General features: G+C 42.3%; 1 protein-coding gene across 1 annotated transcript in view; it reads left to right on the top strand.

The window, feature by feature from the left end:
* Window positions 1–21280, top strand: part of TPH2 (tryptophan hydroxylase 2) — a 96205-nt gene that overhangs the window by 59935 nt on the left and 14990 nt on the right. The gene's annotated exons all lie outside the window — the stretch shown is intronic.

Raw genomic sequence — 21280 nt, 5'->3', positions numbered from 1 at the left:
CTGGTGTGGGCCAGGCTTGCTCTGTGTGCTGTAGTTTTCTGACTCTCATTTTCAATGTCAATTTCCTAGAAATATTAATAATAGTAAAAAGTACACATTTATGGTGAAGTAGGGGTTGTGCTTGGGATTATGTCTTTGGTTAGTTGCTATGGTTGTACTCAGACACAATTTGAGTCAGCAATTAGAAGCTCAGGCTAAACAATTATTATATGTACAAAACCAGAACATTTTTATAGAGTCTATGGTCTCTGCAAGGTTCTTCTCAAAACATGCAGTATGAGAGGGACGGTGTAGTATTGGCAGCTACCTTGAAGAAGCTGATGAGCCAGATCTGACAAGTTCATGTGACTTATTTTAGCCCCATTTCCAAGAGCTCATAAGAAAGAGCAGGCTTGGCAAACTCACTTACCTACAGGGACTAGTCAGGTAGTCTAGATGAGCAAAGCTCCAAGAGGAAGAAAAAAAATAGGATCCTAAGTTGTGTATATTTGATACAGATACACATTTAGGGCATATTAGACATGCGAGAATATTCTTCACTTCCACTAAGAAGTAAGTTTTTTCTTAGACTTCTTAAGACATGCAGCCCTTTCAGTATATCTTTTGTCTCCTACTTTTGATAGAGATATGGGAGCTGGCAAACACTTCTCTGCTAAAAGAGGAACAGCACTGCCAAAGCCACACTGCTGGTGTGGTGTGGGCATGAATTGGGGTTAGTGGGACTCCAGTGCACTTCGGGAGAGCATGCGTCTTCTCCAGCGGAAGGCTGGTCCGCTTCCCGCTCACGGCTGCCAGATGGAAATGCAGCCTTTGTGTTGCCAGATCTCCACATTTTTGAGCGAGACTGGCAATCTAGATTTCTAAATAGAATTGAATGATTTATAAAATTTGGCTCATAAAAAAATCTACCACTTTGAGCTGAGAAAAAATATATTTGTAGACCTTTTTAGGTTCTTGACTTTCCAATTTGTCACCTTTGCCCTAGGGCCTTGGTCGGCAAACGGCGGCTCTCGAGCCACATGCGGCTCTTTGGCCCCTTGAGTGTGGCTCTTCCACAAAATACCACGGCCTGGGCGAGTCTATTTTGAAGAAGTGGTGTTAGAAGAAGTTTAAGTTTAAAAAATTTGGCTCTCAAAAGAAATTTCAATCGTTGTACTGTTGATATTTGGCTCTGTTGACTAATGAGTTTGCCGACCACTGCCCTAGGGAATATATCTCATTTATATTGACTATTTTACTGCATAACAAATAACCCCCAAACTTAGAGGCTTCAAACAATGAACATTTATTACCTCATTGTGTTTGTGGTTGGGACTTTGGGAACAGCTCAGCTGAGTGGTTCTGGCTCAGGGTCTCCCCTCTGGTTGCTGTCAAGCTGTGGGCCTGTGATTGTCTGAAGGTTTGGGATCTTATCCCAAGATGGGTCACTCATGTGGCTAGGAAGTTGTAATGCCTTTTTGACTTGATCTCACGATGTTCACATCAGCCGTATTCTATTCATTAGAAGGGACTCACTCGTGCCCACCTTCAGGGGAGGGGAAATTAGGCTTCACTTTTTTTTTGGAAAAGGAGTGTCAAAGTGTTTGTGGATATATTTTAAAAACTATCACACGAGTCCTGTTATTTAATTCTCAAATCTTGAATCTGGGTTTAAACTCCACGTTTTGGAATCTTTTCCCTGCCTTTTAAATTTTCTTTGAAATTTTCTGCTTTCAGCCTTTGACCTCCAACAGCTTTTTTTTTTTTTAACAGCTCCTTTTTTGATCAGGGATGAATGTATTGCTTACTTGTCTGACTCTGAACAGCCACAAACTGGGATTTAACTGCCAGGTTGTGTGTGTGTGTGTGTGTGTGTGTGTGTGTGTGTGTGTCTAAAGAGAGGAGGAGAAAGACTAAGGTAGGACTTGATGAATGTGAGTGAAAGTGGATCCTAGTGAGTGAGTGATCATTTTTCTTAAATGCAGTGACAGGAAAGCAGTTTGATTGTTCCTTATTTTTTACACTCCATCAAATGATGATTAATTAATTCCATCTTTCAAACTAACATGTACAAAGAACACGACATGGTCCCCACTTTTCAGACCTTTATAGCCTATATAGAAAATAAAACAAAAATTTTCAGAGGAGAGAAAGTTTGTACTGAGTCTTGAAGGATGAGAAAAAGTCAGCCAAGTGGTAGAGAGGAAAAGAGGGGAATAGAAGGATAGTTCCAGCTGGAATAAGACATCTCTCTGGTTTGGGGGCTCAGCAGGGAATGCCTGCTCCCCAGTTTTGAGGGCCATGCTGAAGGCCAGGGTTGCCTTTTGTGTTCACTTTCTGTTGCTGCTGTAACCAATTATGCATGGCTTAAAACAACACAAGTTTGTCTTACAGTTTCATAAGGTTAGAATTCCAATAGAGTTTTCACTGGGCTGAAGTCAAGGTGTTGGCAGGACTGTGTTCCTGTTGAAGGCTCCAGGGGAGACTCTGTTTCCTTGCTTTTTCTGGCTTCTGGAGGTTGCCCACATTCCTTGGCTCATGGACCTCTTCTTCCACCTTCCAAGCCAGCATGTTGCATCTTTCTGCCTTTTCTTCCTTTGTCACATCTCTCTCCTGCTGACTGTTGCTGGGAATGGCCTTTTCCTTTTAAAGACTGATATGACACATTGAGCCCACTGGATAATTCATGCTGCCCTTATCATATCTACAAAGTTAACGTATTTACAGATTCTGGGGATTAGGGCATGAACATCTTTGGGGGGCATTATTCTTCATTTCTATTTTGATATTTATAAGAAAAAAAGCTAATATACCTTGAAAACTATTTATTAAGGCCAGTAAATCTGTAGGATGATCAAGTTTCTTTTGGAACTTATATTTCTTAGCATGATTCCAATACCCTTGGCTGTGGATTGCCCTGGCTCTAATAGCTGAAAACACTTTCATCTGTTAGAGAGCATTAGGTCATTAATCATGTTTCTCTCTCTCTCTCTTTCTCTCTCTTTTTTTCATTATCCTTTCCCTGGAATGTACCTGCCTTTCTGAAATAGCCAATCAAGTCAACAGACATTCTTTAAGAGGCTAAAGAATCTCAGGCACCGTGAAAAAGGGATTAAAAAAAAGACTAAAGGGTAGTACTTGCTTCAAAGAACTAACTCTCTAGTACACAGAAATACAGAACACTCCAAGTCAGTGTCAACTTTTATTGAGATACATGAGCAGATATGTAGGAGAAGTGGATTTAAGGTAAATCTTCTAAGTGTATGTGAGTTCTGAGATTGGAGACTGGAATTCAGAATGGGAGCAGGGGCCAGCAGAGAGGTTCTTCTCTGTATAGGAAGTGACTGGTGACAGGTGAGGGAGGATCAAGGATCTCCCAAGGGAGCCAACCTGCCTGGAATCTTGCAGTTAAAAAAAAAAAAAAAAAGCAACTGGAGTGTAAACTTGCAAAAAATTTTCACCTGAAAGATTTTGGGTCTCTTCTAAATGCAGTGGAGATCTGGGGTGGAGAGGTGGTGTCTCACCAGGGTTTTGCCTGATCTTATTTCTCGTTTCCCCATATTGCCTGAGCCCCACCCAACTCTCTTTGGTTTCCTCTCTCACAAGCTTCACAGTTCTGATCCTTCCCAATTTTAGAGATTGCCCACTTACTTTGAACAGTGTTTTGCAGACCGAAGAGAAATTTAAAAAGCCTTTTCCGTGTGACGTGGAGGCTATGGAGGATAGACTCACAATGGAGGAGGTCAGGGCGATTTTTCCTGAAATGATGCTAAAACTTCCTTTGACTTCTCGAACCACATGGCATCCCTCAGTTAGAACCAAAGTGAATGAAAATCTGCTGGGATGTGGTCTTAAAAGAAAACACAGATTTTAGCCAGGCAATTTCAAAATAAAACCTGGAATAAATAACCTATCAAGCGACATGCATATTAATGACCCTCAAGCCAAGTGCGAAGCTAGAAGCCCAATTTAATGACCCAATTGCAAAGGCTAAGAGATTAGAGTTCAGGCCTCACTAGGAGGGGTGCAATGTCCAGTGGTGGGCGATAGTGGCGGCTAGCAAGTCCTCTTAGCTGTCCAGATGAGAAATGGAGGTATTATTAGCTGATTTCCTCAAAGTTGTTCCCATTAAGGCCCCTGAAGAAATCCTAGAATAAAATGAGATGAGATGTACCGAAGAAGAAAAATCCATAGAGAGGGCAAATGGAAAACCACGGAAATCACATTATGCAGGCCAATGAGACAGGCCGTATGACTCTCTTACTCTAGGTGAGATTTATATTATTAATGACTTTGTTTATATTGTGCCTGCTTGTCCTTGTTTCGTGAATTTAAGCACTGATGAAAAAGAGAGTCATGCCTGGTGAAAGCAGACACTTAATAACTTTCTGTGATGTGCTGTCAACGAATCTATCTAAGGAAGAAAACAACCCCCACCGGGACTAATTGGACCGCCAAACTCTGTCTTGTCCCAGCTGCTTTTGAACTTCTGGGTCTGATTTCAGAGGGACCAGGCTATTGCCTGGAGCTACTGCCTTCCGTTGCTATATTTCTGCCTGTTATTTATTTTGACATTTTAATAATGCTCAGTTTTGAGAATGAAGCTATCTCCGCTGTTTTATGTGGGCAATGGTTTCTACGCCCTGAGAACCATTTAAATGAAACTCTTTTGTATCTGAAGAAATTGATGCTGCTGCTTGGTAAATGTATTTCAAATGAATTGTTATACATGTAAATAATTTGCCCTCTGGTGGGTAATGAATAAGGCCACTGGTTTCGGCAGCTGCACTCTTTTCATGCTCATCATAGCCGTCCGGGGTCTGTGTGTGATAGATATGCAAAAATCCTCTCAATAAGGGCTGCGTAGAGTGTGCTATAATTTTGAGACCAGCCATTTCCCACAGTAGTGCCGGCTTAAGTGGATTTAATAGATTAGTGTCTTCTCTAAAGGTTGTAAACGTAAATGCCTTCAGGGACCAGATGGGTAGCAAACACGTGTGAAACAGCCTGATATAAGATGATAAGGAGTATTGGAGCCCATGGAGAACTGGAGAAGGCACATTACACCTTCCAATTCAAAAATTAAACAAGACTAAAGCTCTTTGGCTACACATTATGTCTGCAAGCTGAAACATATAGGCTCTCGGTTGCCAGCCCTTGTATCTAGAGCTAGATTATATGCTAGACTACCAGCCCGTCCTAGATTCATCTTCATATCATATTGAACATTCTCAGTGCCTTTTTGCTGGACAATGTCTCTTTTTTCCCTAAGAAAAGATGGCCATTACAGTGTTCATTAGAAATAAGTATCTCAGTGTTGTTTGAATTATAATTTATACTTTTAAGCAGTTATAAGCAAGACTGTCATACATATATGTTGAGCACGTGTCAAAGATTGATTTAACTCAATAATGAGAGAAAAGCAGGGTGGTCAATCCAGCTCTGAGAGGAATTGAGGGATTGAGACTATCTAGTCGCTGAAAGAAGGAATAAGGTGCAAAATGGCTTCGGTTTTACAGGACAAGAAACCGTAACCTTGGAGTTACCTTTTCTACCAGGCAGAGATCATTTACATGTCTAGTGAATAAAAATAGCGTGCAACTTATCAATCTTTACAAGGTAGCATCTAACTCCCAGCATGTGGGCCCTGATCATCAGTAAATAAGAAGTCAGACAAAGGTTACGTAGCTCCTTGATCAGTATTTTTTTTCTGTGACATAAAGTGACCTAGGGATCTTGTGGACATGCAGTTACTGGGCACACAGAATGGAGCCTGAGGTAAGATGGCATTTCTGACAAGATCTCAGGTAATGCTGGTGCTGCTGGTCCAAGAGAAGCCAGAGACCTGTTAGACAGCTGGGCCTGGGGGACAATGCTCAGATATGTCTTTGAATAGGCACATGGTAATCTTTTATTTTTTTAAAAATATATTTTTATTGATTTCAGAAAGGAGGGGGGGGGGAGAGAGAGAGAGAGAGAGAGAGAGAGAGAGAGAGAGAGAGAGAGATGATGATGAAAGAGACTCATTGATTGGCTGCCTCCTGCACGCCCCCACTGGGGATCAAGCTGCAACCCAGGCATATGCCCTGACTGGGAATTGAACCGTGACTTTCTGGTTCATAGGTTGACGCTCAACCACTGAGCCACGCTGGCTGGGCAATCTTTTAAGCTTATTTTCATGTTTGATACTTTCTTTTAAGAACTGGATTAATAAGGTATCAGCAGATAAATTCTGTGTGGCGTGAGATGACTGTATGTAGGACTTATTCTGGGCCTGAAGATGGACCCTGGAATCTAGGAGTGCCGTGTCATTGGTTCTGTTTTACGTGTCTGCTCTCACACTCTCCGCCTCCTGCTACTTTGCCATATGTCTTCTATCATGGAATTGTTCAGGAATGCACAAACAGAAACTTGCTGATATGGTAAATTTCGGAGCCAGTCCTAGGAAAATATTGATTTCCCTTCTCCCAAGTGTTAGGAAATGTAAGGGGCTCCTTTCACCAGACGGTGAATTCCATCCTATGATGCAAATGGCTTCAATTCAGTCTATTCATTTCTCACATCAGAAAGGCATTTGAAAAGAAAAAACTGTGCATCACTCCTAGGAGAAAGCAATCAGTATGCATACACCACAGATGTTTCCCAAGCAGAACAAATCAGCCCGTGGCCCAGTTGGAATTTTCCCTGTACTGAGAGTTTTAGGTCATCCGTTCAGTTCTGTTGACCCTGACACATGTTTCTGTTCACTTTCTGATGGGAGGAATTCTGTCACTGGGTCTTCCGAAGGCGGTGAGAGAGGTGTCTTGGCCAAGGGTAATGAAGGAGTAAGCAAACTTTCCCAGAATCTGTTCTCAGAACTCTAGTCTAATGAAATGATATTATGAGTTCTGTAAAAGGAGGGACCCATGGACAAATATATTTGGGAAACACTGAGTTAAAGAGAAAAGCTTTGTTTATAAAGTACAGGACTTTTCAGAACCTTTAATAAGATAAGGTGCAGAACAAATCTCCACAAGTGAAAAAAAAAATTATTTTTCCAAGTTTACCATGCTTTCTCCATTTTAAGATGGAATTGGTTGTAAAAACACACCCTTAATTGAATAGTTTTATTTTTTTAGGGGGAAAAAGATTCCGCTAGTATTTATTTATTTATTTATATTTTATTGATTTCAGAAAGGAAGGGAAAGGGAGATAGAAACATCAATGATGAGAGAGAATCATTGATGGGCTGCCTCCTGCACTCCCCCTACTGAAGATTGAGCCTATTCACTGAGCCAAACCAGCTAGGGCCAGAAGTTTTTTTTTTTTTACATTGTAAAATGAGGCTCCATGTTGGAAATGTTAAAAAAAGGTTAAAAAGTTAAAAAAAAAAAAAAGTGAACTTGAGAATTGAGAAACTATATTATATGGTCATAGAAGTCTGTTTTTTATGAATGTGTATTAGCATCCCAGACTATTAATATTTCAAGGAGCACAGTTTAGGAAATACAAGTCTAGAATATTTTTTTGAAAGGGTTGAATTCATGTGAGTAGAGACCAGCTAATTTTTATTTTATTTTTTTGCAGGGAAGAAATGTCATAAAATCAGTAATACAGGATTCTGTTTATACTTTATCAAAACAAATAATTTATCTGTTCCAAGTGAAGTTGTTTGCATTGATTGGGGCTTTTGATGGCCATGAATCAAGTGTGTTTGAATTTTCAGGTATAACCGGTACTTTCTCATGCTGAGAGTGGTAATAAAATGTACATTCAGTCTTAAACTAATAATCAACTGTAATTCATATTAGAAGTGTAATTGTAAAGGCAACCTTAGTTTATGAATTGCCCATTAATGTTTTCCTGCCTGCCTGCCGAGGACATCAGCTTGTTTCCAGGTCTCTCATGTCTTTGCTTACTTGGCTGGAGGTTGGGAAATTTCAGATGTTTTTAAAAGAAAGCTCTAGCCCTGGCCAGTGTGGCTCACTTGGTTGGAGCATTGTCCTCTACACCTAAGGTGGCAGTTTTGATTTCTGGTCAGGGCACATACCCAGGTTTCAGGTTCGATCCCCAGTCAAGCCGTGTATAGGAGGCAACCGATCAATATTTCTCTCTCTCTCTCTGTTTCTCCCTTCCTCTCTCAAAAAATTAATTAAAATAAAAACCTTGAGACTTCTTTCCAATCTAAAAAAATAAAAATAAAAGAAAGCTCTAGATTCTTCTGAAGATGGATGACATTAGAAGTGATCATTTCAGTTTCTCTGCAGAAAGCTTGAGTAATAAGCCCCAGGCTTATCTAGTGCATGTAGCACCTTTGAAGTAGTTCAAGTGTTTGGATCATTTGATACAAAGCTAACAAAAGGCTGGAAGGAATGTACTTGTATATATTTTTAATTGAGATGTCTGGGTAGATGATCAGTTTGTGTGTTATTTCCAAGAGTAACTTACCTAAGAGTTAATATCTATTCCGACTCATTGCTTTCACTTTTATGCCTTCTATGCATATAGAAGAGTAGTAACACGTGTAAAGAATGCTATATTTCTTTAACTAGCCCCATAGAGCTTATTCAGGTCTTTTTCAGTTTTCCCCATTTGCTTCCCTTGGTCTCTTTCCACGAGGGTGCTCCAAGGCCACACCTCCTTCTGACAATAGCTGTCTTTTGAGAATTTTGATAGAGGAGCTAAGACTATTTTGCTCTATCTGTTTGTGTATTTTTCATGTATGATATCCATTGTTGCCATTATGAGGTGTGTGCCATCTACTCACATCATGATGAGAACACCACCATTATTTGGAATTTATAAAATGAGCTCTAGCCCGGCTGGCGTGGCTTAGTGGTTGAGCATCTACCCATGAACCAGGAGGTTACGGTTTGATTTCTGGTCAGGGCACATGCCTGGGCTCCAGGCTCAATCCCCAGTCGGGGGTGTGCAGGAGGTGGCTGATAGATGACTCTCTCTCATTATTGATGTTTCTCTTTCTCTCTCTCCCTTCTTCTCTGAAATCCATAAAAATATATATTTAAAAAGAGCTCTAGATTGCCCACTGTGTTTAGAAACAAATCCATTTGCAATCCAGAATAGTTGTATATTTTTGCAACTCAGATCTTTCTTCATCATTTATAACTATGTCCTAGGGGCTTCAGAGAGCTATTTTATAACTGCAGATGAAAAAAAACACCAAACCAAACAAACAAAACCCCACAACCTACTTTAGGTATTTGGAAACTCATAAAAATGGAGCTTCTTTGGTAACTGTTCATTCACTGTGTGCTGAATGAGCTCTGTGCCCACTTAATTTTATCCACGTAAATGCCACAAGTCAGCAGTGGGGGTTCCCTCAGTACTTGATGAAGCTGCTATTCAGGATGTTTGATTGGCAGAGTGTGGTGTGATGTGGAAAGGGTCTGAATCTGAAGTTCGCTCAATGAGGCTCGAGTGCCAGATTTTTTATCCCCAGATTTATTGACATACTGGAGGCCCAGTGCACAGATTTGTGCACCTGTGGGGTTCCTCAGCCTGGCCTGCACCCTCTTGCAATCCGGGACCCCCGAGGGATGTAGTAGTGCTCAAAGTGGCAGGTGGCTGGGGAGGAGCCTGAGCCCGGGCCAGGTGCTGCTCCCGCTCACCCCAGCCCTGCTGCGCCTGCCACTACCACTCAGTAGCGCTGCCGCGGAGGTGGGAGAGGCTCGTGCAGCCACAGCTGCGCTCACCAGCTGTGAGCCCAGCATCTGGCACCATCAGTCAACTGAGTGGAGCTCCTGCTGTGGGAGTGCACTGAATTCCAGGAGGCAGCTCCCATGTTGAACATCTGCCTCCTGGTGGTCAGTGCGTGTCATAGTGACCGGTCAAATGGTCGACCGGTCGCTTAGGGTTTTATATATATAGATAATGGACACATAACAATGTGTACGTTTAAGGTAAACAACTTGATATGATACACTTATATAAAATGATTAACTAGCTAATACCTGCATCATGTCACATAATTGCCATTTCTTTTTCTCTGGTAAGACATTTAAGATCTACTCTTTTAGAAACTTTCAAGTATATAATATAGTATTATAATCACCATGCCGTACACTAGATTCCCCAGACCTTATTTATCTTATTATTGGAGACTTCTACCCTTTGACCAATTCTTCCCTTTATTAGTTTGGCATTTTAGATTCTACATACAAGTAATATCATAAAGTAGTTGTCTAGTTGTCTTCCTCTGTCTGACTTATTTCACTTAGCATAATGCCCTCTAGATCCATTCTTGTTATTGCAAATGGCAGAATTTCCTTTTTATGACCGAATAACTAACACACACACACACACACACACACACACACACACACACACATGTGCATGTGCACACACACACATCATTGATGGACACTTAGTTTGTTTCCATATCTCGACTATTTGAATAGTTCTGAAATAAACATGGGAGTGCAGATATCTCTTCGAGATCCTGTTTTTATTTCCTTTGGATATATACTCAGAAGTGGGATTGCTAGATTGTATGGTAGTTCTATTTTTTATTTTTTTGGATAAACCTCCATATTGTTTTCCATAGTGGCTGTACCAATTTATATCATTACCAACAGTGTAAAAGGGTTCCCTTTTCTCCACATCCTCATTAATATTTGTTATCTCTTGTTGTTTTTTGGATGATGTAAGTGCCAGCTTTGTTACTTTCTAACCTTGTACTCAGGGACAAATTACATGATCTCTTTGTGCCTCAAATGTCTTCTTAAAATGGCGATGTTCTTCCATCCAGTGCTGAATGAAAAGCAAATGAGATGAAATACTTTAGTGACATACGCCATGCCATTATCTACCTCATACCCAAGTTACGATAGTACTTGATCTTACTCTTACCCAAGAAATCCTAACAGCACCAAAGGAACTGTGTTATAATTTAAGTAAATTTAAAGTCATTTTAAGACCTGAAATCCTCTAGGTCTTCATCTAGAGCTAACTTCTTCCTGTGATTTGAAAGCCCTGACATTGAGCCTTTCTTACTTTTTTTCCCCTCAAAGTAAGCCAGAACGCATTCATCAAGCACAGAAGACTTTTGCAATCATTTCAATTTCCATAAAGATGTACAAAAGAAGGAGTTTTCTGGTTTAACTACAATGGAGCAGGCTCTCAAAAATCTTACACTTGTATTAACAGAAATATCTGTGGTATAATTCCATTTCTAGCAAAAGCAGAGAGAAGATGGTTGGGATTTTTTTTTTATGAGCTAGAATAGCAGAGGTAACATTATATTAAACTATAGGAATTTAATTACCCCATTCCACAAATGTAGTTTTCATATAAAAGAGTCAAAAGGATTTTCAGAGCTATTCTTCTGAACTGTGATATAAAAACCCAGAATGCATTTAGCAGATGTAAAATGTATTACTGTACATTATGAGTCACCACAATGAATGGAAGCACAAAGGGGAACACGGCATGACATTGAACACACAGCAATTAAAAATCTCTTTGCTCCCTTCTCAGAAATATTGTAAGTTGCTTAGAGTTTTATATGCTTGCCACTGCAAGGATGGCATTTTTGGGATATTTCTGATGGGTGGATTTCATACTGAGGTAAGGTTTCACAGAAAATGGAAATGCTGTCATTTGAGGGCTTAAATCTAGAGTAGGTGTAAGTAAGAATGCTGGGAGGGTTGGGAGGAATCAATCACCCAGGGGGCCTCATCATTCTTCCCAGGGTCTGCAAGTCTGTCTTTATAGTGTCCATAAAAAACCATTCCCTGAGCACTGAAGGGAAGGCTGAGGCAGGGCGACTGGGGAACTCCTTTACTGAGAAGTCTGTACAAAAACCATTGTTTCTCCTCCTTATTACAAAAGTGGCAGATGTTCATTGTAGAAAAAAATTTTAAATGAATAAATAAGGAAAAGATCATTTGCACCATCATGGTGGTGATAACACTGTTAACATTTTGGTCCATAGCCTTCTAGTTTTCCTGCAAAGTCATTTTGCCGCGTCAAGTAAGAACTAAGTAAAAGCGAGCCCTGGCTTTGGGAAAAGGAGCAAGGAGGTGCTCATCCGCTTACCAAAGACTGGTGCTGCCAGGAGAGGCTTCATCTTCCACATCAACAGAGGAAAGAACAAGTTGGAAGCACTCTTACAAATACGGGGTTTATGACTTTTTCTCACATAAGTTGCAGTGTTTTAGTGAACATCATATGTAGCTAATGAGTTTCATTTGCTCTTTCTTTCTTTCTTTCTTTCTTTCTTTCTTTCTTTCTTTCTTTCTTTCTTCTTTCTTTCTTTCTTTTTTGAGGAGTTGTCCAATACAACTTTTTTTTATTTTAAATTAAAAAGTTGGTTTCCATACATATTTTAATCTTCGGTCTTGAAATGTTGCATTAGTCTTGTCACCATCAGAGCGTGCTACTTTAATCAATATTCACCTTCCTTTTGTTCTCTTTTTGAGTAAGATCATAAACAACTTTCCTCATAGCACTTGATCTCAGATAATCATACCACAGGGAGTAAAAGAGAAAACTGGAATAAAATAGAGTGAACCCTACGGTATACGACACTCTTGGTTTTCCTCGAGCCTGCGTATCTGAGGGAACCGCTAGTGAGGCAGTATGTGTAGTGGGTAATTCAGAGTGCAGACTTTACGGTCAAATGACCTAGGTTCACATTTAGGCTCTATCCCTTACTGGCTGGGTAACCTTGGGTAAGTGACTTAACCTCTCTGTGCCCTAGTTTCTTCATCTTCAAAATGAGAGCAATGATGCTATCAGGTCTTATGGAACTGTTGGGGATTAACGAGATGATGCGTTGTAAAGCTGCCCCGCACAGAGCGAAGTGTCCAGTAAGTGCTAGCTAGTGAATATGACACGACTGTGCTCTTCGGTTTCTAGTGGCCACATCAGTGAGACTCAAGTACAGGAAAGGCCCCTGCAGAGAGTTTCTACTCTTCCGTGTGACCTTGGGTAATTCTGTAACTTTCTAGAACTCAGGTTTTCTCTTCTGAAATGCAGACTATGCAGCTGGTATTACAAAGGGGTTTCAGATGGAGACAGCATGCTGCCTTGCAATGGGAAGGGCTTTCACCATAAATAAGAAAGGGAAGACCTCCTTTAAAAGATGTCAGGTTTCTCCCTGGAGATGGAGGAGGCCGCCCCTGACTTAATTAACACACCTCCCTTGAGTGAACATAAAGAAAGGCAAGTCGCAGAAAACAGCCTGGGAGAAACAAATGAATAAATATTGTTTGTGCCAGCGAAAAGCACATGAAATATGAAACGCTGACTAAACTTTTCAAGCAGATTAGGAGTGATGCTGTTCATTGATACATGCAACCCTCCCTTAATAACTGAAGAAAGCAATAAATTTGGGTTTTCAAACCTTGGCTGCCCCTCCTTATGAGTTTGTTTCTGAGACTTCAAGCCAGGTGTTCGCACTTGGGCTGTAAGATGGCTGCATTAACATAGAAGGATGCAAAGAAGCTGTTGGAAGAGTTCCAAAAGATGTCATTTGCTCTTGTTTCGATGCATTTTTTGGATGCGTCTCCCTCCATGTTGGTAACAGGGGTCCTATGTTGGTGTCTAATTAGCAAGGTTTAAGAGTTCTCTGTAATAAAACAAGGGTACGTACCTTAAAATGGCATGCTTTAGAAACATTTAAATGTTTCGCTTTCACAAAAACCTTTTTTGGGATGTTCACTTATTTCTCCCTCGAATATAATTGGGAAGACTTAGTTCTCTCAAGATAAAAGTCAAGACTATAATCAGCAGGAAAAGGAGCATTGGATTCTGCTTCTTTGCTAAGGTGATCTAGCAAAGGTATGACCTTGTTGGATTCCTGCTAAATATCGTTTTTACATCTCTGATAGAATCAATTATGGCCCATTCATTTACTGATTTGGTAATATTTACTGAGCCTCTACTATGTGTCGGCCATTGGTAATTCAACTGTGAAACAGGTAGACATGGTCCCGCTTCTTGGGGACTTAGAGAGTGTAGTGAAGGATACTGATGGGGATTTAAATATAACTTGATAAATGCAAAGATAGGGGAAGGAGGGCGCTTACATCTGTTTCAGGATGTGGGATGGATGATCAAAGGTAGTTTCCTAGGGGAAGACTTTGTCAGCAGTCAAATTGGTAATTTTTAATTTGCTGTTATATATACTTACAGATAGAGCAGAGGTTAATAGTTTGGGAAAATTTTACATCTCAATGAATTATCTGCATGTTGGAGAGCTCCTTAGGTTGGGTTTCAGAAACTGTTGAGGTGCAATTAAGCCCATAATCTTCTACCCAGAAGGAATTTCTCTATAGAATTTGAGCCAGAGACAAGACGAGTTAGCCACGAAGACAACTATGGTCTTAATCACCTCAGAGCAGGAAACTGTCACCATGTTATCGCTCTTACACCGAGTTAGCATTTGAGTCTCATAATGCCCCTTCAAGATAAGCAGGACTCTTTATGGTCCCCTAGCACAGTCCCTGGCATCCAGAGGGTGCTGGACACACAACTGGGGCTCAATAAACACTTGGCAAGGAAAGGGATCCTCATTTTATAAATGAATAAAGGGAGGCTTGGATAAGTGAAAAGACTTGCTCAAGTCCATAGAGTAAATAATGGCAGGGACTGAGCGATTCGATTTTCTGAGTCCCATTCTATTATATCAAACCACTTCTCAGGAGTTTAGGATGTCAGGGCAAGGTGTGACCAGGTGAGGCAGCCAAGACAGGCACTCGGTGTCCCAGAGGCAGGTGATGGTTACAGAAGTGGGATTCAGACTCTTTAAGTCTTGCTATCCCCTGGGATTACAAATCAGTGCCCTCTGTGCTCACTAATGTCTCTGGGGACAAAATGATTACATATTTAGCCTATGCTGTGTTACTTGGCTGATCCAGAGGCCACAAAGGCAATGAAGACACTTTCCCAGGGCAAGCTAATAGAAGGATGGTTTCAGGCAAGCTAGACAGACCCCTGTCTTTTCTGACACACAGCTCAGCTGTCAAGAACATGGCATAAATTCCGGGGGTCTGCAGTGTCCAAGTCACTGAGGGGTCTGAGAACAGAGGGAGAACAGTGTGGTGTAGTACAAACAAGATAGATATTGGGGGTCAGGCACAACTGATTCCAGTCCAGCTCTATCAGCCCTAAACTTGCCCAAGCTACTCAATCAAGTCTCAGTTACCCTATCTGTAAAATGGGGGATTTACATAGTGAGCAGTTCATACATGTTAGTTATTCACTTTATTTTCTCCATTTTATGGACAAAGGAACCCAAGACTGAGAAAAGCTAACTAACTTTCCTAAGGTGAAGTCAATGGCAGAGCCTGCCCTTGAACCCTCGTTCTTTCACTCCACGGTCAATGCGCCGAAGCCACCATATTATATCACCTTCATAGCACCTGCCTCTCGAGGCGTGAGCATGAGGTAAAGTGCTTTGCACTGTGCAAGCATGTAGGTTTCAGTAACTGGCAGTGATTATTGTTAGAGACGGAAGCTCAACAGAGCTGAAATGCTGTCTAGCGGTTGAATCACCCATGGACCCCCATTGTGACAGGGACCCCAGTTTACAGGTAAGTCTTTCAGCTCCATTTATACATACAGACGGTAGTGTCGACTCTGAGTGTGAGAGATGATGATGGTAGTGGTGATGGTTAGTGGCTAGAAAAGAAACATGACTTGATTAATAAAAACTTCAAATAGAAGACGGCTCAGTGCAGTGGAGCAGTGAGAATGGCTCTCCCCACTGAACATACCTTTCTTGTCAGTTTTCAGACATATGATCATCCTCTAGGATTCCAGGTCTTGCCTGGAAAGAAATAGCTGAGAACGTTCAAGCTCTGTAGCCCAAATGTCGAGGAGGGCGTTGCTTATCGTAACGCAGAGATAAAAATAAAACGACCCTCTAAAGGCAGTGGTGACTACCCACAGTTTACTAGGGAGTCAGTAAAAACCTCATTTTTCATACCAGCATTCAAGAGCTGACCTTTAAAATCACCACATCTGGGGAGAATGTGTGATTTGATGCAGAACATTTTAGGGCATGCCGAAAAATGAATGGCCAGGAACACGCTCATCAGTTTTCTTCTCCTTCAAGGAGCTCAGAATTGCTTAGGTTATAAAAGTCAGTTCTTGGGCACTTCTGAATCTATAGCATTTGCTTAAGTAGGTCTTCTGTGCAAAGTAGATTAAGCACATATATAAATGGAATGCTAATCCATGCACCTGGTATGAAATGATGGGCGTGTGCGCGCGTGTGTCCTCAGAGGGAAGTTTAGCCATTTCAACGTACTTAATTATATAAGTTCAGCAAAGGGTCGTTTGGAAGAAGATGGAATTGCTTTTTTAAAAGAAGAGACACACTATGTGAATTGTTTTGTTATGGAGATGTCACATTGAAGCTCATGTACTACATCTAGGGTCCAAGGAATAATACTGATGAATATAAAACCAGCTTTTGATTTGTGAAACTCAAAGTACCTGCAGGTCCAGAAGGCATTTTTGTATTTGTATTCATAATACCCTTCTTAAGAGCCACAGCGTTATGTGGAAGACAGTTGGAAGGATGGTCATCTCACAAATTCATCTCCAGGTGAAATAGCGTTTGTCTGATCTTGTGTGTCATCATCTGCTCAGTGAAGGTCTGGGCAGTGATGCCGACAGAAATTCCTCATAGCTGCTAATTCTGAGCAGCCTGGGCCATGAGTGAGGCACCTCAGGGCCTGCATCTATCACAGTCAGAATCCGCTATACCCTGACCGAGCAGTGAGCACTTTCCCCGGCTAATCTCCAGCTGGCTCCCGCGTTCAGAAACAGCAAACTGAAAAATTTCCCCCTGACATGTTCTGATGAGGATCCAGATGTCGGAATCAGTGGGTTTTCAGAGTCGCAGCTTGTAGTAATGAAGGAGGCTAGAAGCCACTTAACCACAAGATGGCTGAGCTTCCGCAGGAGATACTGCCAATCAGCCTTCCTCCTGGCTCCTGCCAGCCCGGGAGGAGGCCGGCTCCTGCCTTCCTCCTGCATGGAGGGCATTGGCTGTTATTGAGGTGGCCAATGAGAGAGAGAGGTCAAGGAACAGATCTGTTTCTGAAGCCATAAGTGAAACTGATTTGATGGGTACAGTAGAAAGGTTTTCATCTCTTCAGAGCCTGTAATATTAGAAACTTTGCTGATGGTAATAACTACTGGCCTGGAATATCAGCACTGACCCTGTTGTCTTGGGCCACTGGGAAACTCTTCTTGTTTAACCATTTCCTCCCTTCCTTCAATATTTGCAGAGTATCTGCTACATCTCAGGCAGGGCGCTATCAACCAGACATCAAACAATAACAGAAAAACCAAGTCTAACACTGTCCCTGATCTCAGGGAGTTCAGAGTCTGGTGGAGAGAGAGGCAAGAAGAAAGGCGACTTCAGTTTGGATCCATAGGCCTCACCGAGGGCGAGAGGAGGACCACCTGCCCCGGTGCACAGGCAGGGATCGGGCAAAGGTGATGGTCAGTGAAAGAGCACTCCAGGCAGAAGGAAGCTGTGTGCAAAGGCCTCGTGGGAAGCTGGAGGGAGCGCCGTCAGCTGCACAGTTGCAAATAGTCCCTGAGTGGTGGGCAGAGGGAGGAAGAGGGCTGAGAGACGGGTCTGGAGGAGGCAGGGGCTAGGTCCTGGAATTGTAGGCAGTTGGAATGGCACCAGGTGTCTGACCGGTGGGGTCAGACCAAACCTGGGTTCAGCAATCTTGGTACTTGGGTTCTGGCTAGGAAACCAAGTACCAAGACCCAACCTGTAAGAGAACATTTATTGGGTCAAGTACAGAGGTAGAAAAAGTAATTCCTAGACGAAATGGGCTTAGGACACAAGTGATAGAGGTAAAGGAAGAGCCCTTGGAGCTTGGGAGGGAGGAAGCTGATGGTAATGTGTGTGTGTGTGTGTGTGTGTGTGTGTGTGTGTGTGGTGGTGTGGGGGGGGCGGGGGGAGAAGGGAGAGGGAGAAAGGCAAGGGACAGGCGAGGGTGTGCTTCTGGGAGGGAGCGCGCACTGGGTCCTCTGTCCTAAGGATTTTAGGGGCAGGGATTTTAGGGGAGGGCCTAGGAAGTTTCCTAACGGAATGCTCAGCAGTTTTCTAGGTGTGCCTTTTCACGGTTGTGGTCTCCACTGATTGATTGGCCTGCACCAGGGCAGGGGGTCATTATTCAATGCACACATCAGTTCTGACATCAGCAGTGGCTGGTTTTGTTGCTTCTCTGGGCCTGGAGCTGAAATACAATAGAAGCCTAGATGTTATTTCAAGGGAGGAAAGGTCAGGGCTCCAAACCTCATGACCAGTGATGTGCTAGGGGAGGAAAAGTCACCTGGGGGGGGGGGGGGCAGGTTTTCTCGCCCTACAATTGATTGTCCATTGCTAGGCCCCTGGGCTTTCCACGCTGGTGACCTTCTGTACCTGGACCATCGTCCTTGCTCTGCTCATGTCTGTCTAACTGCCTACAACAATGGAGGGTCTTTTCTGCCATATGAAGAAGCTTGGACCTTTACTCTAGGGCAGTGGTTCTCAACCTTTCTAATGCCGCGACCCTTCAATACAGTTCCTCATGTTGTGGTGACCCCCAACCATAAAATTATTTTCGTTGCTACTTCATAACTGTAATTTTGCTACTGTTAATGAATCATAATGTAAATATCTGTGTTTTCCCATGGTCTTAGGCTCTACAGCAGCGTTTCTCAACCTGTGGGTCGCCTGTGAGAACCGCTAGCGCGGTCGCCTAAGACCATGGGAAAACACAGATATTTACATTACGATTCATTAACAGTAGCAAAATTACAGTTATGAAGTAGCAACGAAAATAATTTTATGGTTGGGGGTCACCACAACATGAGGAACTGTATTGAAGGGTCGCGGCATTAGAAAGGTTGAGAACCACTGCTCTAGGGCATTGGGGACAGTGAAGTTTCAGGATTGGCTTTGTGACCTGCCATTGAGCCCTGGGGATGAAGTGCTTGCAGTGGGTCTTGTCAGGGTTTTAGAGGTGGGCCAGCTGCTGGGTGTCACTGATGGTAAGTGATGGTTTGTTACTCCTGTTAGTCCATGAGCAGGAGGAAGAGAATGAGGGATGTTTCTTCCTTTTTTTTTTTTTCTTTTAGATAAAAAAAAAAAACCATAAAAAACTAGTAAATGTTGAGTGATAATAAGTCAGGTGATCTCCTTTGAAATTGAAAATGCTCTCAGATAAGCTGAAGAAGGGGCAATAAAACTGAAATGGCCGGAGGGCATTTAAACAAAATCCATTTGTTCTTGAAAGCAACCTGAAAGATATAGGAAAGAGTATTAAGAACCACACAGAAAAACCCCGACTCACACAGTACTGCTGGAAATTGCCTATGCCGATGTATTCTTCAATAAAAGTTGTTTTCTGCTGACGCTTTTTTTCTCCTATGGACGATCCTCTTATATTTGATGATCAATTTTCCACAAGGTTTGCCATAATGTTTCCTCAGAGCTTAGGTTTTTACATTTTAATTCATTTGATGGCTGTTCTTAACCTAAGACAATATATGCTGTTTGCACAATTCAGGTCATTGTTTTCTAGCTGACAAGACAAGTTGCTCAAATCCCAGCCCTCTTCTTTTTCTCGACTTGTTTTTGTCTGTCTTGCTTTGAGGAGACTCACTGGCCAAAGAGGCAGTCTCCACCAGTTCAAGTGGAGCTGGATGGGATGTCCCATCACGTGACTTCCCTCTACGGCCCCATGACGTACACTTTGGGCTCTCTTACATCACCCTCTCCCCCAACCCCTCAACCTTATTATTTCTAGTCACTTTCCCTCTTTCCAAAGCCCTCCCAACATTCATTTACCTTTCAAAGTCCAACACATGCTTCATCATCTTTGTGTTCTGAGACTGATAAGCACACTGTGATTTCAAGACAGAGAAGTTTGTGGCGGGGTACAAAGAGCAGCGTTAAATGACTAGTGTTATATTAATAAGACTCTGGTCTTCCCATCCATAATGGCAGGTTTCTCGAGCATACTACCACATCTTTCGGTACTTCTGTAATCTTAACTAGAGCTTAGCACAGAATTTAATAAATACAAATTTAAAATGTATTTTGAATATGTTGTGACTTGGCAAGAGCTATGGTGATTTTTATTTAGAGGCTCATGGTAAAATGTGAGTCTAGATATCTGGGTGTAGCTGCAGTGGCTCAAGGCATTCAGACGGTGGTACCTGGAATCTACGCAGTGACTGGCCCCCGTATCTGCCAACACGTGAGGAGTGGCTTCCCTGTGCCAAGGGGAGGCTCCGAGAGTGGGGTGAGTGGTCTGTGGTTACAGAGCAGCTGCAGCCCCAGGACTGCAGATGACTAGTGTCTTTGAGCATTTCTTACGCTCTTATTTCACACAGGACTAGCGCAGGGAAAAATCATGAAGCATGCAAAATCTCCCTTTCTGCTCCTCCTCAAAGCCCAGTCCCAGAGAGCTTTCCCGGCCAGGAACCCTTGTTCTGCTGCAAATAAAGCGTGGGGGTCGTCATTGTACCTATTGTGATCTGGCTTCATGCGTGACTCTTGGGAGTATTTGCAGTTTACATAGTTAGTGTGGTGAAGGCCAGGGGAGGGGGACGGGTTGCATGACTCTCAGGAAGAGGTTATATAGTTATTCCCTGGACTCAGGGAGTGGGGAGAAGTGGGAGGCAAAAGGACCCTTTGAGAGGGAAATTGGAACAGTAAATTTCTTTTCCATCAAGAGTTCTTTGAAAAAAAATTGTTCATCTCTTTACCTGGAATATGCGTCTTAGCAAAAGCTTCAGGTACCTCACCCCAAACATAAAAAGGACATGGCATTGTGGGCTTCTGTTAGTCACCACGTGGGACCAGTGGTATTGTGTTGGTGTGTTCAGTCTCCATGGACTGTGTTCGTTCAAGCTCTCTCTCACGACTGCCCATTTGGCTCGCCAGAACTGCTGCAGAAGTGGTGTGCTACCGGCAGTGACCTGACGGTGGCAGCATTGGGCGACCTATCTCAGTCCCTCAGCACCTGCTCTGTGGAAGCACGTCCTGCAGCCTGTTCCACAGCAGGGTTTGGATTTCAGACTGTCACTCAGACTTTCTTCTGCTTAATGACTCTGTGTATGCAAATGACTCTGCTTTCTTTCTGTGGAAGAGGTCCAGTCTATCATTCCTGTTTTGGTTTCCAGTTAATGATTATATGTAATTATATTCAAATGAAATATTTATAAATAATTACATATAATTAGTGGTATGTAAAACTTGGAATTCATGAACTTCAGGCTTTGATGAAAGGTAACCTTCAATTTGGGAGGTGCTACTCTTAGTATTATTATTTGTTTC

Source organism: Eptesicus fuscus, chromosome 7 (assembly GCF_027574615.1).
Source record: "Eptesicus fuscus isolate TK198812 chromosome 7, DD_ASM_mEF_20220401, whole genome shotgun sequence".
NCBI classification, from domain to species: domain Eukaryota; kingdom Metazoa; phylum Chordata; class Mammalia; order Chiroptera; family Vespertilionidae; genus Eptesicus; species Eptesicus fuscus.
Note: the sequence above shows the minus strand (reverse complement) of the source record. Positions and strands in the feature narration are given on the sequence as shown.